The sequence below is a fragment of the Natator depressus genome, chromosome 6, assembly GCF_965152275.1.
Source record: "Natator depressus isolate rNatDep1 chromosome 6, rNatDep2.hap1, whole genome shotgun sequence".
Taxonomy (NCBI): domain Eukaryota; kingdom Metazoa; phylum Chordata; order Testudines; family Cheloniidae; genus Natator; species Natator depressus.
In genome coordinates this window covers 129,860,632-129,874,206 of record NC_134239.1, presented here as the reverse complement: position 1 = coordinate 129,874,206, position 13,575 = coordinate 129,860,632, and the positions used below count along the sequence as shown (strand labels likewise).

At 43.2% G+C, this 13,575-nt stretch overlaps 1 long non-coding RNA gene across 1 annotated transcript; it reads left to right on the top strand.

The window, feature by feature from the left end:
- The first annotated feature begins 395 nt into the window (after positions 1–395).
- Positions 396–12,340, top strand: LOC141990245 (uncharacterized). Its single transcript, XR_012640120.1, has 5 exons — positions 396–407; positions 2,690–2,772; positions 3,343–3,435; positions 4,391–4,459; positions 12,208–12,340. It is a non-coding gene; the product is annotated as an uncharacterized LOC141990245 (long non-coding RNA).
- The last annotated feature ends 1,235 nt before the right edge of the window (positions 12,341–13,575 follow it).

The window sequence follows — 13,575 nt, the reverse complement described above, 5'->3', positions numbered from 1 at the left end:
CTTAGGGGTTGTTATCATGTGCCAAAGTTAGGAAGAGAAGTCCATATTTGAGAATCCACCTCAGCATTAGCTCCAATGGGAGCCAGAGGTGCTCAGCACCTCTGACAGTAGGGCCTATGGGTCATTTAGGTGCCCAAATATGGCCTTGAAGTGCATTAGTTTAAGTACCCACTTGTGAACATTTGAGCTGAAATCGCTCCTCCTTAGCAGAAGCGACTGCATTCACATCACAGGGGGAAATAAACACTGATTCTGCATATTTTCACTCTCTTCCTGGTTTCTGCATTCAATTTCTTAAAGGTCTCCAAGCAACACTGGCTGTGCGCTCAATGCCATGTGCTCAACAATAGTGCCGTATTGATCACACCCCACAGGGCATGTGCTTAGAGGTGAAACAAAGTCAGAAGGTAAATCTTATTCTGCTCGTAAACAGTCTAAAATCCATGTTACATATTGACAAGAAAGAACCTGTTAAAATTCCTATTGGACAACTGAAATACTGTTTTTCTCCTTAAAATGTGAAAATGCTCGAAAATACAAAAGGCTTCGTTACAACTGAGCATTTCTCTTAGAGAACTTTAATTTTGCATGGCTGTGGGAGCACTGATTTATCAGCATCTCCTTTGATGCTTCTGATCCTATGAGGCACTATAAATAAACATTTAAACTCATTAAGTATAAAAGACAGGAAACTTTAATAATGAGATATGAGCTTTTCCAAGCAGATCTTTTGGTCCTGCTTTGATCAGGGGGTTGGACTAGATGACCTCCTGAGGTCTCTTTCAACCTTAATCTTCTATGATTCTATGAGTCCGTGCCTCATTCTCAACATAAAAGTGTAGGAGTGAAACACGAAGACAATGTTATTGCCAATGGAGAGACACTTCCCTTTTCAAGGTTCAGTTTAAATCATCACCTTCATCCCATCAGTCAAGCCCAGCTGTGCTGTCCTTACAGTGAGTAGTACCTCACTCTGCAAGTGGTTACATTCATTTAAACAAGAGTACTCGCAGAGTAAAGTGTAGCACAGCTAGCCAGGCTGTGAACCTCTTCCTCCCACTCTACAGTGGAGATGACAATTCCAGGCCTGCCCAGATGCACTTCATTGAGTGAGCACTCTCTGATACAGTGGGTAAAAAAACAGAACCTTCCTTTCACAGGAGAATTTCAGCCATTTTGAAATTCCGACCCGAAACGGCATGTTGAAATACCAAAAGTTTCATGAAACAAAACTCCAGGAAGCTTTGAATGGGAGCTGTTGACATGGAAAATTTGACGATGGTTCAATTGGAACAATATGTCAACAGGACATTTCCATGCCACTACGTTTTTCATTTTGATTTTCCAGATCACAAAATAGAAATGATTAACTAAATAAACATTTTTCCCCAGAGAAAATTTTGACAAAACCCTATTTTCTGATTGGAAAATGTTTTGTGGGAAACATTTTGACCAGCTCTACCCCTCAATTTCATTGAAAGCTCTGCAAGCCAACCCAGCCTGGATAAGGATGGGAGAATCTGCTCCAGTGAGTCATGTGTGTTACTCACAGCCATTCATGGACCTAAAAAGGTTTGGGTCTTCACTTCAGTTTAGAGAACATGAGAATGGCCATCTAGCCCAGTATCAAAGGTCCATCAAAGGTCCATCTAGCCCAGTACCCTGTCTTCTGACAGTGGCCAGTACCAGGTGCTACAGAGGGAATGAACAGAACAGGAAATCATCAAATGATCCATCCCCCTATCGCCCATGCCCAGCTTCTGGCAAATAGAAGTTAGGAACACTTCGGAGCATGCTTTTGCATCCCTGTCCATATTGGCTAATAGCCATTGATGGACCTATCCTCCATTAATTTTTCTAGTTCTTTTTTGGACCCTATTATAGTCTTGGCCTTCACAACATCCTCTGGCAAAGAGTTCCACAGGTTGACTGTGCACTGTGTGAAGAAATACTTCCTTTTCTTTGTTTCAAACCTGCTGCCTATTAAGAAGTAGCTGGAAATGCAGATGTCTGTGCAAGTATCACTCAAACCTCTCAGATCCCAAAAGCAGAGCGGAGGGAGAATATTGCCACAGAAGTCAGCTCTGTTGTGTTTCTTTATCTTAAACTCCCCCACCCCCAAAATTTAAGGATCAAGATTACCAAAGGTAGAAACCTGCTTGCGTACACCAAAACTCTGTGTGCCAAAATGCAACCCCATATTTAAGTTCACAATTATGTGTGCTGATCAAACAATTACCCACCTGAACACCCAACTTTGCAAACCTTTAGCATCAAAATGAGGAGCAAAAGCTTCCCACTCCTCCCGTGGGAGCAGGGAGCTGAAAGCAGCACATCTGTGTGGATGGTACTGCTATAATTCAAATGTTAAATGACAACAGTGAACATGAGGGTGGGAGGGATTGATGGTTCTTCAGCCTATTACCTCTTCTGCTCCAGTCCTGTGAAAGCCCCCTTTCAGGTGTTCCTCAAACAGGAGGAGAGTAGTGGCTGTTCTCCAGGGCATCATACATTTGCCATTCCCTACACAAGTCAATGCTGACTCCACATGCATTTCCTCCTGCCAGTTCCTCCATCATAAAATCAGCTTTCCCACTCCTGGAGGAGGGGATTTGGGGAGGCACCATGGGAACAGCTCTTGCAACGGCTCATGCAGAGCCTTCCTAAAACTGTCCCCGACTCCCCACAGATCTCCAGGAACCCAGCTTCCATGCCTACCCCGTGGTGTGGGATTGAGGGAAGCAGTACAAACTCCACTCTCTTCCCACCCGAGTGAGTAACAGCTGGAAATCCCAAGGCCACGCCCATTGAGTGTTCTGTCCCTGTACCTAGTTGTAACCAGAGCTGATCGGGAATTTTCAGTGTTGCTGAAAAATTTCAATTTTCTGTTGGGAAAATCAAAATGGATTATTTAATTTCAGGTGACTCTAACCTGAAACAAAGCATTTCAGGCCAACTCAACAAACCAAAATGGGACATTTTCATTTCAAAAGGTCAATTTTTTTGTTTCAATTGAAAATGTCAAAATGAAATGTTTGGACATTTCTAAATCAAAATTTTTCAGTAGAAAGTTGTTCCACAAAAAATTTGGCTATTTCAATTTATTGTCCCCACTTGGGATGAAAAGAAACATTGAAATCTCAGACTTTCCCAGGGGACAGATGGAAATTCCAAATGTCCCTCAGCAGAACAGTCTGTTTAGAGGACTATGTGACCCCTGATACCTCAACCAAGCATGGCCTTTCTTTGCACAGAAGCTAAACAAGAGCTACACACTTGTACTGGCAAAGAGAGAAAAATAAAGTTTCACAAATAAACTATATATTATATGTTCTCTTACAGTTCTGCACTGCATGCCTAGTTTGCCTGAGAATGAGGCTCCGCTCTGCAGCATTAATCCCCATGTTAGGGGTGAATTCTGAATGGCCCTCAAAGGTTTGCTGAGACATATTTACATACATACATTGTTTAGGGACATACTTTCTCTGTAATATTTTGGTATCAAGTGTATTAAATAAACAGGATTAACTTGTGCTTTTCTATTCCTCCTTTTCTACCCCTTTCTCTGTCACTTCACTTTCCCCTCTCTAGCTATGCCTCTATCTTTCCTCCTGTATTTAAGATTCTGGATTTATTTTTTTTAATCAGGTTTGATTCTCTAAGAGCACGTCTTTCATCCCTCTCAGGCATGTCTGGCTTTTAGAATCTGCCTTTGATAAAGGAAATACTACTTTTAAGTAAATATTGTAGGTTAAGTATTCCTATACAGATTCTTTGGAGGAAAGTTTAAAGAGTACAGAATATTGATCTGGCAAAAAGCTTAAGGTAAACTGTCTTAGGTATCTGGAGCTACAGAAAGCACAGAGCAGAAAGCAAAGCTAACAATTTTTTCCTGGTTTCAGGAAAAGACTATTTTGTTTTTGCCTACACCATTTTTCTCATGTTCACCATAAGTAAAACGTCTTTTACTTTCAAATGACAAGAGTGGTTCATTAACACAGAAGGGAGGCATATCCAAAGCTTATTTTTACTTGTCAAAAATCACTCCAACACCCAATCCATTGCAGTGCAATTCACAATAGAGACAACTTGAAGAAACAGAAACAGGCACATATAGGAGGCTTCTCGGGAGAAATTTTTAGTAAAGTTTCCGAAAGTTCGACAAATATCAGCTACATTGACTAAGTCTTTTAGTTTGGATCTTGGAAAGTTAATTACTAGTATGTAGACATCGAAGAAACTCAACATGCTTTGAAAACAGGAATTAATTTGGCCTTACAAAGGTAGGACTATCAAATAGCCAATTGTTCAGTCATTCACACCAGTTGGTTCCCTGTGAGGTGCTTCGGTTAACTGCTATTTTTGTCTATTTGGATGTTCTGTTCCTCAGGTCAAGGATCGGCATTTGCATTGAGAGTACAGCACCTGGCACAATGGGACTCCAGTCTCACGTCACCGAGTAAGTCAAATTAAATCACATAAAAGTTATAAGTTTTTAAATATTTTGTTGTCAGTGTGCCTCGAGATAGGATATGCATGTGGCATTAATAAATAATAATTCAATTAATTAATATTTTTCATAGCCTAAAAATTAAGCATCAACTCTCAGAGGTGTGAATCACCATTTCCTAAATTAAAATTATTTAATTTATGACACAGAAACTGAGCACACCTTCCCTTTAATCTCCCTGCTGTTTAATTCTGTGTGAATCCCGATTTTGTACCTATTGGTCAGGGAATACATAATGCTCAGCTATAACAGCATCTCTGAGGAGTAACTTTTTCTACCGTTTGTGGTGGCTAGGACACTCCATCACATCCCAGTGGATAATGACCTGACCTCAGTTATATAATCGTTCATTACCTCTTGGCTAGACTGCAGCAGTGCAATATACTGGGGCATGAAGCCTTCAGCTGTGAGGAAACACCAGCTAATTCAGAGTCCATCTCCAAGGCAACGCAGCTACTGTGAGCATATCAAACCTGTACTCTGCTTTCTGCACTAACTCCCCATAGAATATCGAGTCAAGTTATCTCTCGGGTGCCAAATTACCTGGGCCTAGAATATCTAAAAATTCACCTAACACTCCAAAATGAGGATCGTGGTTAACTCTGCTCCTCAGGTCCAGCGGAACTTTCTGCCACGCCGCAGAGGTGGCTCTCAAAGGCTCTGATGACATCTTCCTGGCCACAGCTCAGAGTCATTGTTCCATCCTCATCCTCCCCAACCTTTCAGCTGCTTTCAACTATCTACCACATTCTCCTTGGGATCACGTCTTCCCTTGGTTTCCACAACTCTGGTCTCCCTTTTACTTCTTCCCTCTCTAATCACTCCTTCAGCGTACTCCTGCAGAGGATCCTCCTCATCCCTGCTCCAGTTTTCTGTATAGCTTCATCCTCAGTCCCCTTCTCTTCTCCCTCTATACCTTGTCTCCTGGTAATCTCATCCACAAAGTTTCAACTACCACCCCTATGTGGACGATTCACCGACCTACCTCTCCACTCCAAACCATCTCTCTGGGATGTCCAACTGGCGACTTAAGATCAGCATGGTCAAAATATAACTCCCCATCTTTACCCGCACGGCCCCCGCACCCCTTCTTTCTCGATCACTAAGGACACCACCACCATCCTCCTCCTCACTCAGGCCCATGATTTGGGCATCATCCTCCACCCAGTGCTCTGTCTAGGTCCTCACATCCAGGGTAAGTCTTGCAGAGTCTTTCTGTACAACATCTCGAAGGCCACATCTACCCTTGGAGCTGAGGGTGGGATTCCCAGCTTGAGCAGATATACTTGCACTACCTACTATTAAGCGAGCGCACTGAACATGGTAGTCATGTAGATATGGTAGTATGGGCCATGGGAGCAGTGACACAGGCTAGCTTTCCTGAGTACATACCCACACAATCCAGGAGGGTTGGGATTCATTCCCCTAGCTCCCAGCGTAGAAGTAGCCATGAATACGGCCTTTCCTATCCATCCACACAGCTCCAACTTTCAACCAGACTCTCATCTTGCATCATGATTACTGTAACTCCCTTTCTTGAGAAATGCAACCTTGCCCCACATCCGTGCAAATGCTGCTGCAAATATCGTTTCTTAGCCTGCGCAGTGTAGCTGTAGCTGTGTCGGGATAATAGAGAGACAAAGTGGGTGAGGTGCTGTCTGTTATTGGACCAACTTCTCTTGGTGAGAGCTTTGTGTGGCTCAAAACCTTGTCTCTCTCACCAACATAAGTTGGTCCAATAAAAGACATCACCACACACACCTCGTCTCTCTAATTTCTTAGCCTGTCACTTTGACCATATCACCTCTCTGTTTGCTTCCCTCTCCTGGCCCCCTCTTCTGCCTATCCAAGGCTCTTCACAGTCAATCCCCACTCTACCTATCCTCTCTCATTTGCTCTCAATCTGTCCATGCTCACCTCCTATTGGTCCATCACTCACTTGGTCCATCATTCACTTATTAAATATTCAAACAAATACTTTCTCACATTCGCCTCTGCTGCCCCTCGCACTTGGGAGAAGCTCCCTGTAACAGCCACAAAGCTCCCTCATTATGCTCCTTCAACACCCTCCTTAAAACACCTGCGCCATGAGTCCTCCCAAAAACCTGGCAATGGGACGGGTTGCTGGTGAGCTGAGACCACGGCCTAGCCTGCTGACCAGTACTGCCTCATTGTCTCCTTGTACTTCCCTATCTCTTGTCTCATGTCATACTCAGATTGGAAGCTCTTTGGGGCAGGGGCTGTCTCTTTATTCTGAGTTTATACAGCGCCTACCACAATGGGGTCCTAGTCCATGACTCTGGCTCCTAGGCACTATGGTAATACCAATAATACCACCAGGGTATAGCTCATCTGTGTAGGAGACAATTTTCTCTGGGGCTAGGCCAAGACTTTCGACTCAACTCCCACTGGAACTAAGGAACCATCCCAAACCTCACCACCTCCTGCTCCAAGTGCAAGGTGCATCTCTCTGACCTGCCTTCTCCAATATAAACACAGAGCAGAGTGTACAATACATGTTTATTAAAAAAACCTACTGCTCCCTACACACACACCTCTCCCCCTGGGAAGAGGATGAGACACAGGGTGTGACTACACACCAAAGAATAACCCCTGACTGCCCTGTGACAGCTGACTCGGGCTTGCAGGGCTCAGGCTGTGGGGCCATTTCACTGCTGTGTAGACTTCCAGGCTTGGGCTGGAGCCCAAGCTCTGGGATCCTCTCACTTGCAGGGTCCTAAAGCCTGGGCTCCAGCCTGAGCCCAGGAGTCTGCATAGCAATGAAACAGCCCGGCAGACCAGGCTTTTTCTTTGCTGTGCAGACGGACCCACAGAAAGAACCACACAGATGTTAGTCACATCACTTAGTGCACAACGGCAAGCATTCACACCTTATAGTCAAGATGGCAGAATAAGAACCTGCCTAGAACAGAATCCTGCTATAGAGGACACTTCACCCCCCAGGAGACTTCAGCCCTTTTGTGCATTCATGGAGGAGCCACGGACAGAAGTGTCATGCTGCCCCTCTTCCACATGACCCACGCACAGAGCACCATGCTGGGGCAGGAAAGCTGCTGCAGCATCCATGGATCTGGTCCTAACACAAGTGGCAGAGAGGCACTGCAATCTGCTAGTTCAGTAGCTGAGGGTTATTCAGGCTTTACATTGGTTGGAGTGTATTTGACCCCTTTAATCTTTATTAATACGGATGAAGCTTTGCTTGCACTTCTCCCACCTGATATGTTTGCTACTTCTCCATGTAGCAATACATGCAAATCTGCGAGTACAGTAATCTGCGAGTACTGAATTTACTTAAAAGAGGTCAGTGCAATTGCCATGCCACCAACAATTTAAGAGCATTATTCCCTTTATACAAGATGTTAAATTACACTTTACAGGCTATGTGTAAAAGAAAACTGCAAACTAATTTCAGCAAACTGCTAGAACTGGGGCTTACACATAATTAAATTCCTGCATGCCAATTTTAAAATGATCTTAATATGAAATTAAAAGTCCCATTTTAATAATGCCGTCAATATTTCTAGTCACTGGGGCTTGGTGTTTAGATGCCATTCAGTGAAAGAAACAGCTTTCGTCTCCTGGAAATTTTCAGGTCACTGCATGTTTTGCTCTTTCATAAAATCACATCAATAATTGTTCTATTGCTCTACGTTAATGTAAAGCCCCCAGATCTGCTCTATACATTTATAAATAAGGCACTTGCTAACTCAGTGGCCTCATCTCTTGAGCCAATGCTATCATACGGCTGAGTTTTATGCTAACTCATTCTTATCAGAGGGGTAGCCGTGTTCTGTAAAAGCAGCAAAGAGTCCTGTGGCACCTTATAGACTAACAGACGTATTGGAGCATAAGCTTTTGTGGGTGAACACCCACTTCATCGGATGCATGTCATTCTTAGAACTGGCTATTAAATTGCAGATTCTTCCCAAAAATAATCATACCCCCAGAAAGTTGGATTTCTCTCCTCTGCCTGCAGCAATCAGCTGTTCTTGACCTGATCTTACAAGGTGCTGCACCTCAATGCCCCGTGTCTTAAATAATCACAGAAATGTAGGACTAGAGAGACCTCAAGTCCAGCCCAGAACCAAGTAAACCTTGTCCATCCCTGACAGGTGTTTGTTCAACCTGTCCTTAAAAACCTCTAGTGATGGTGATTCCACAACTTCCCATGGAAGCCTGCTCCAGAGCTCAATTATCCTTATAGCTAGAAATGTTTTCCTAATATTTAACCTAAATCTCCCTTCCAACAGAGGAAGCCTGTTACTTCTTGTCCTGCCTTCAGCAGAAATGGAGAACAATTGATCACCATCCTCTTTAAAAAACCCTTAACATATTTGAAGACTGTTATCAAGTCCCCCCACTCAGTTTTCTTTTCTCAAGTCTAAACAAGTGAACTTTTAAAAAACTTTTCCTCAGGGGTCAGGTTCTCTAAACCTTTGATCATTTTTGTTGCTCTCTTTTGGGCTCTCTCCAGTTTGTCCACATCTTTCTTAAAGTGTGGTGCCCAGAACTGGATACAGTCCTCCAGATGAGGCATTGTCTGTGCTGAATAGAGTGGAACAGTTACTTCCTGTGTCTTGTACAAAATACTCCTGTTAATATGCACCAAAAAATATTAGCCTTTTTCACAGGTATGTCCCATAGTTGACTCATATTCAATTTGTGTTCCACTAGAACCTTCAGATCCTTTTCAGCAGTTCTACCACCTAGCTAGTTATCCCCCACTTGACAGCTGCGTATTTGGTTTTTTTTCTTCCTAAGTGTAGTACTTTACACTTGTCTTTACTGAATTTCATCTTGTTGATTTCAGACCAATTCTCCAATTTGTCAAGGTCATTTTGAATTCTAATCCTCTTCTCCAAAATGCTTCAACTCCTCCCATCTTGGTGTCATCTGCAAATTTTATGAGCATACTCTTCGCTCCATTATCTAAGTCATTGGTGAAAATATTGACTAGTACCAGACCCAGGACTGATTGCTCCAGGACTCCACCAGATACACCCCCACTCCCAGTTTGACCGCAAACCATTGATATGTAACCTATATTTTAAATTGAATTGAGAGTTCTGTGGTGAATTATAGTGAGTCCCGCTCCTGTGTGGCCATGGTTTTAAGACCAATAGGGTGGTCTTAGATTTAGAGACTCTAGGAACACATGAAGAATGAAGACTGTGACTACACACACAGTCATAAATAAGAAATCTTGTCTTTTTTGTAAGTTTTTGCTAAACAGATGATTAAGGTTACAATCACAAACAAATATATAAAACCTACAAGTGTCCATGCAGTAACTAATGCCATATTCATGCTCATATACTCAAAGATACTATGGCGTCTGGTGGATCTCTCCACAGGGGGTCATTGGTAGAGGGGTGGTTCCTGCTGGGGTCTTCCCAGTGAGATCTCCCCTAAGCATCTTCCCACTTTTAACCTGACCAGGGGACCTTTTTATCTTGTTGTTCTGACCACGCCTAACACCTTATGCATATGCATGAGGGCTCCAACCTCCTTTTCCTTACCTGTACTTCCACACCCCATAAATTTTTGGGTGCCCCACTTTTCATAGGTGGTTCTCTTATTTCCGCTTTTTTCTTATTAGGATCTTATTAACATTTACGTCAACTTGTTTCCCAGGTGACCTGTGGTCAGAACAGAACATTCCGTGACATCACAATCAGGTGCCATGAGGTCTAGATCGGTACATTGCAATCTATTTTTCTGTAACATCAATTATTGGCACATCCTTTACAGTAATCTTGTGGCTTTATTGGCATAGGGTCAGTCTTGGGTCACCCACTCATGTCTAGGCTCCTTAAGCCTGAGGCCTAGTGTGGCTAAGCTGAAATCTTACAGGCCTTAGTCTATTGCATTACAGCCTTGTTTTACTTACATACCTAATACAAACTCATCACTCCTAAATACTTGTCAATCTTATACTCCTATCCTACTTAAATCTATTCATCACACATTGAGTATTTGTGACATACTGTATGGGTTCACCTGACAATAACACAATTCAATGATAAAATGAATTGACTGGCTACAGATAACTACTTTTTAAGTATGGTCTTTCAACCAGTTGTGCACCCACCTTACAGTAAGGTAGTCTAGAGACTACGTCTTCCCATTTAGCTTATGAGAATGTCATACGGGACTGTGTCAGAAGCCTTCCTAAAATCAAGATGTATCACATCTACTGCTTCTCCACCAGCCACTAGGCCAGTAACCACATCAATGAAGGAAATGAGGTTGGTTTTACACAATTTGTTCTTGACCAGGAGTTGAAAATACAGGAGGGCACTCTGCTTCTTGTGCGATAGAGGCTTTTGCCTGATACTCTAGAGAGACACCCAGCAGGCTTTGGCTCATAGATTGTTTTCTGTTTAATTTCTTTAATATCAGTCTGGGGGCCCAGTGCTGGAGTGTTCACAGCATTTATACCTGAGCAAAGGCTGAAGAAAGGGCCTCTTACATATGGGGCAAAAATGAAAGAGGAGTAATCACAGATCACACATGATTGTCATAGTCATTGGAAATAAAGTCCAGGCTCAGCGATCAGTACAAGTCAGCTTGATAGCTAAAGAGAACCAAACTGTACAAAAATATGGCATAATTTTACGTGACCTCTTTAGAAATGATCATTAAATTAAGAGGTGATATCATTACACTATGACACATACATGTTCAATACTCATTTGATACATTTCATTGATCTATCATTGCATGTATGACAGTAATTTTTTTACCCTATTTGACTATGACTTCCAAAAACATTTAACAGCATAATTTATGTTTATAAAGTCCAGAAATGCCCTCCTCCTCTTATCTATCATTGCTGCAGATTTTTGAATTCTATTTATCTTTTCTACAGTGTTTTTTCCATGGGCTTCCAATAAATCCACCTTTTAACATTTTAAAAGGTGGCCATAATTTGATGCACTGCTGACCAGTTGTTGCTTTGGGGGGGTGGAGGGTGTCTGTTGAAGAGGTTTGAGGATCTGAGGGTGAAGTCTTGCTATTTGGTTACTTCTATTCTTCATTGCTCATGTCATTAGATCCTTAGATTTTAAAGCTTAAATTTAGTCCTACAACAGGGACCTCTCCAAGAGGAATGCGACGCAACTTCTGAAGAGAATGTGAGAAAAAGAAAGAGAAAAAGAAAAAGAACTACATGCAACCTGGTTTTTCACATGACTGAATCTAGGGCTCAATGCTAAAATACCACTGAGACATTCTGGAACTTTTAAACTTTCACTAAGAAAGCTCCCCAACTCGTTCATACTATGGGAGTTTCTCTTAAAAGATGAACTTCAGAACCTTATTGTAAAAACTTCTGAGGGATTCTGAAGGCTTAACTGAGCAGCTGTCTCTGTGGCTCAGGGCTGGAGGCTCGAAAGGATCCTGTTATCTACTCTAATAATTGGCTTATGCCAGATGCAAGCTCTCTTCGGTAACCTGTTACAGTCAGACCTAGTTAACCTGTGCCTGGTATATCAGCAAATCTGGGTGTCGAAAGAATTGAGGGGCAAAGTAAGCAATCTGAACACAGGCACATGCTATTGGCTTGATTATTTGAACTTACTTATTCCATTTAAAATGTAAATCTACTTTGCAAAAATAAAGAAATAAGGATAATCATATCTGGGGTTCTTTTGTTTTTGTTTGTCTGAACTCAGATGAATGGAATTCCAGTCCACCCTGAAATCATTCACTCATTGGAAGAGAGCAGCAGATCTTGGTATCAGGCTGTGAGTCACAAAAAATGCGGGACTGGTCAATAATGCAGCGGGCAGGCCACTGATACAGAGCGATCAGGATCACTTGGTAAGCTGGGTACAAGCCAACATTTCACTTTTCTGTCATTTCAAGCTGAATCAGAACATTTGATTGTTTGGATTGACCTGAAACATTGAGTTTTGAACCTGTTGAGAAAACCAGTAAACTTCACTTCTCTATCAGCACATTGCCTTGTGGAAATTATAGTCTGGGCCCCTCATTCTCTTCTATAGGCTGGGCCCCCTGGAGGACGACAGCTTCTCATAACGCAATGAATATAACCTCCTGCGTGAGCTGCATGATCCATCATGGGAATCACATTATTGTGGGTCCATTTTGGGAAATATAGTCCAGGCAGGGTGGGGAGTCTATTCCATAAGGGATATCAGGCTCACAAACTAAACTCCTGTGATGCAATGTACCACTTAAGAGGGGGGACAATTAAAAAATACAAAATACTCAATGGTTTAGAGAGGGTAGAATGGGAGCGTCTGTTCGCCCCGTCTCATAAGAACAAGAGAACAGTCAGAACTGATAAAAAGAAACATGCTCTCATACAACAGATAGTTAAACAATGGACCTCATTGTCACATGATGTCAGTGAGACAAAGAGTTTAGCTGGATTGAACAACAATTGGCCATTTATTGTGATAACAGGAACATCCAGTGTTATATGGTAAATATGGTAAAAACACAGCTAAGAGCTCTGGAAGGGCTATAACCCCAAAAGATTCAGGGTGTGGCCCAACATTTAAATATTGGGGTCAGGAGGAAATTTCCACTGGGGGCAGATTATCCCATAACTGTATACTACTGGGATTCTTACCTCTTCTTCCGAAGCATATGGTGCCAGACCCTGCCAGAGATGGGATCATGGACTAGACCAGGGGTGGGCAAACTTTTTGGCCTGAGGGCCACATCAGGTTTCCGAAATTGTTTGGAGGGCCGGTTAGAGGAGGCTCTGCCTCCCCAAACAGCCAGGCGTGGCCCGGCCACTGCCCCCTATCTGACCCCCCACTGCTTCTCGCTCCCTGACGGCCCCCCCAGGACTCCTGCCCCATCCAACCCCCCCTGTTCCCTGTCCCCGATGGCCCCCCCGGGACCCCTGCCCCATCCAACCACCTTCTCCCTGACTGCCCCCGGAACCCCTGCCGCTGACTGCCCCCCGCCACCCATCCAACCCCGCCTCTCCTTCCTGACTGCCCCCCCGGGACCCCTACCCTCCTTCAACTCCCCTGTTCCCAGCCCACCACCCCAAACTCCCCCGC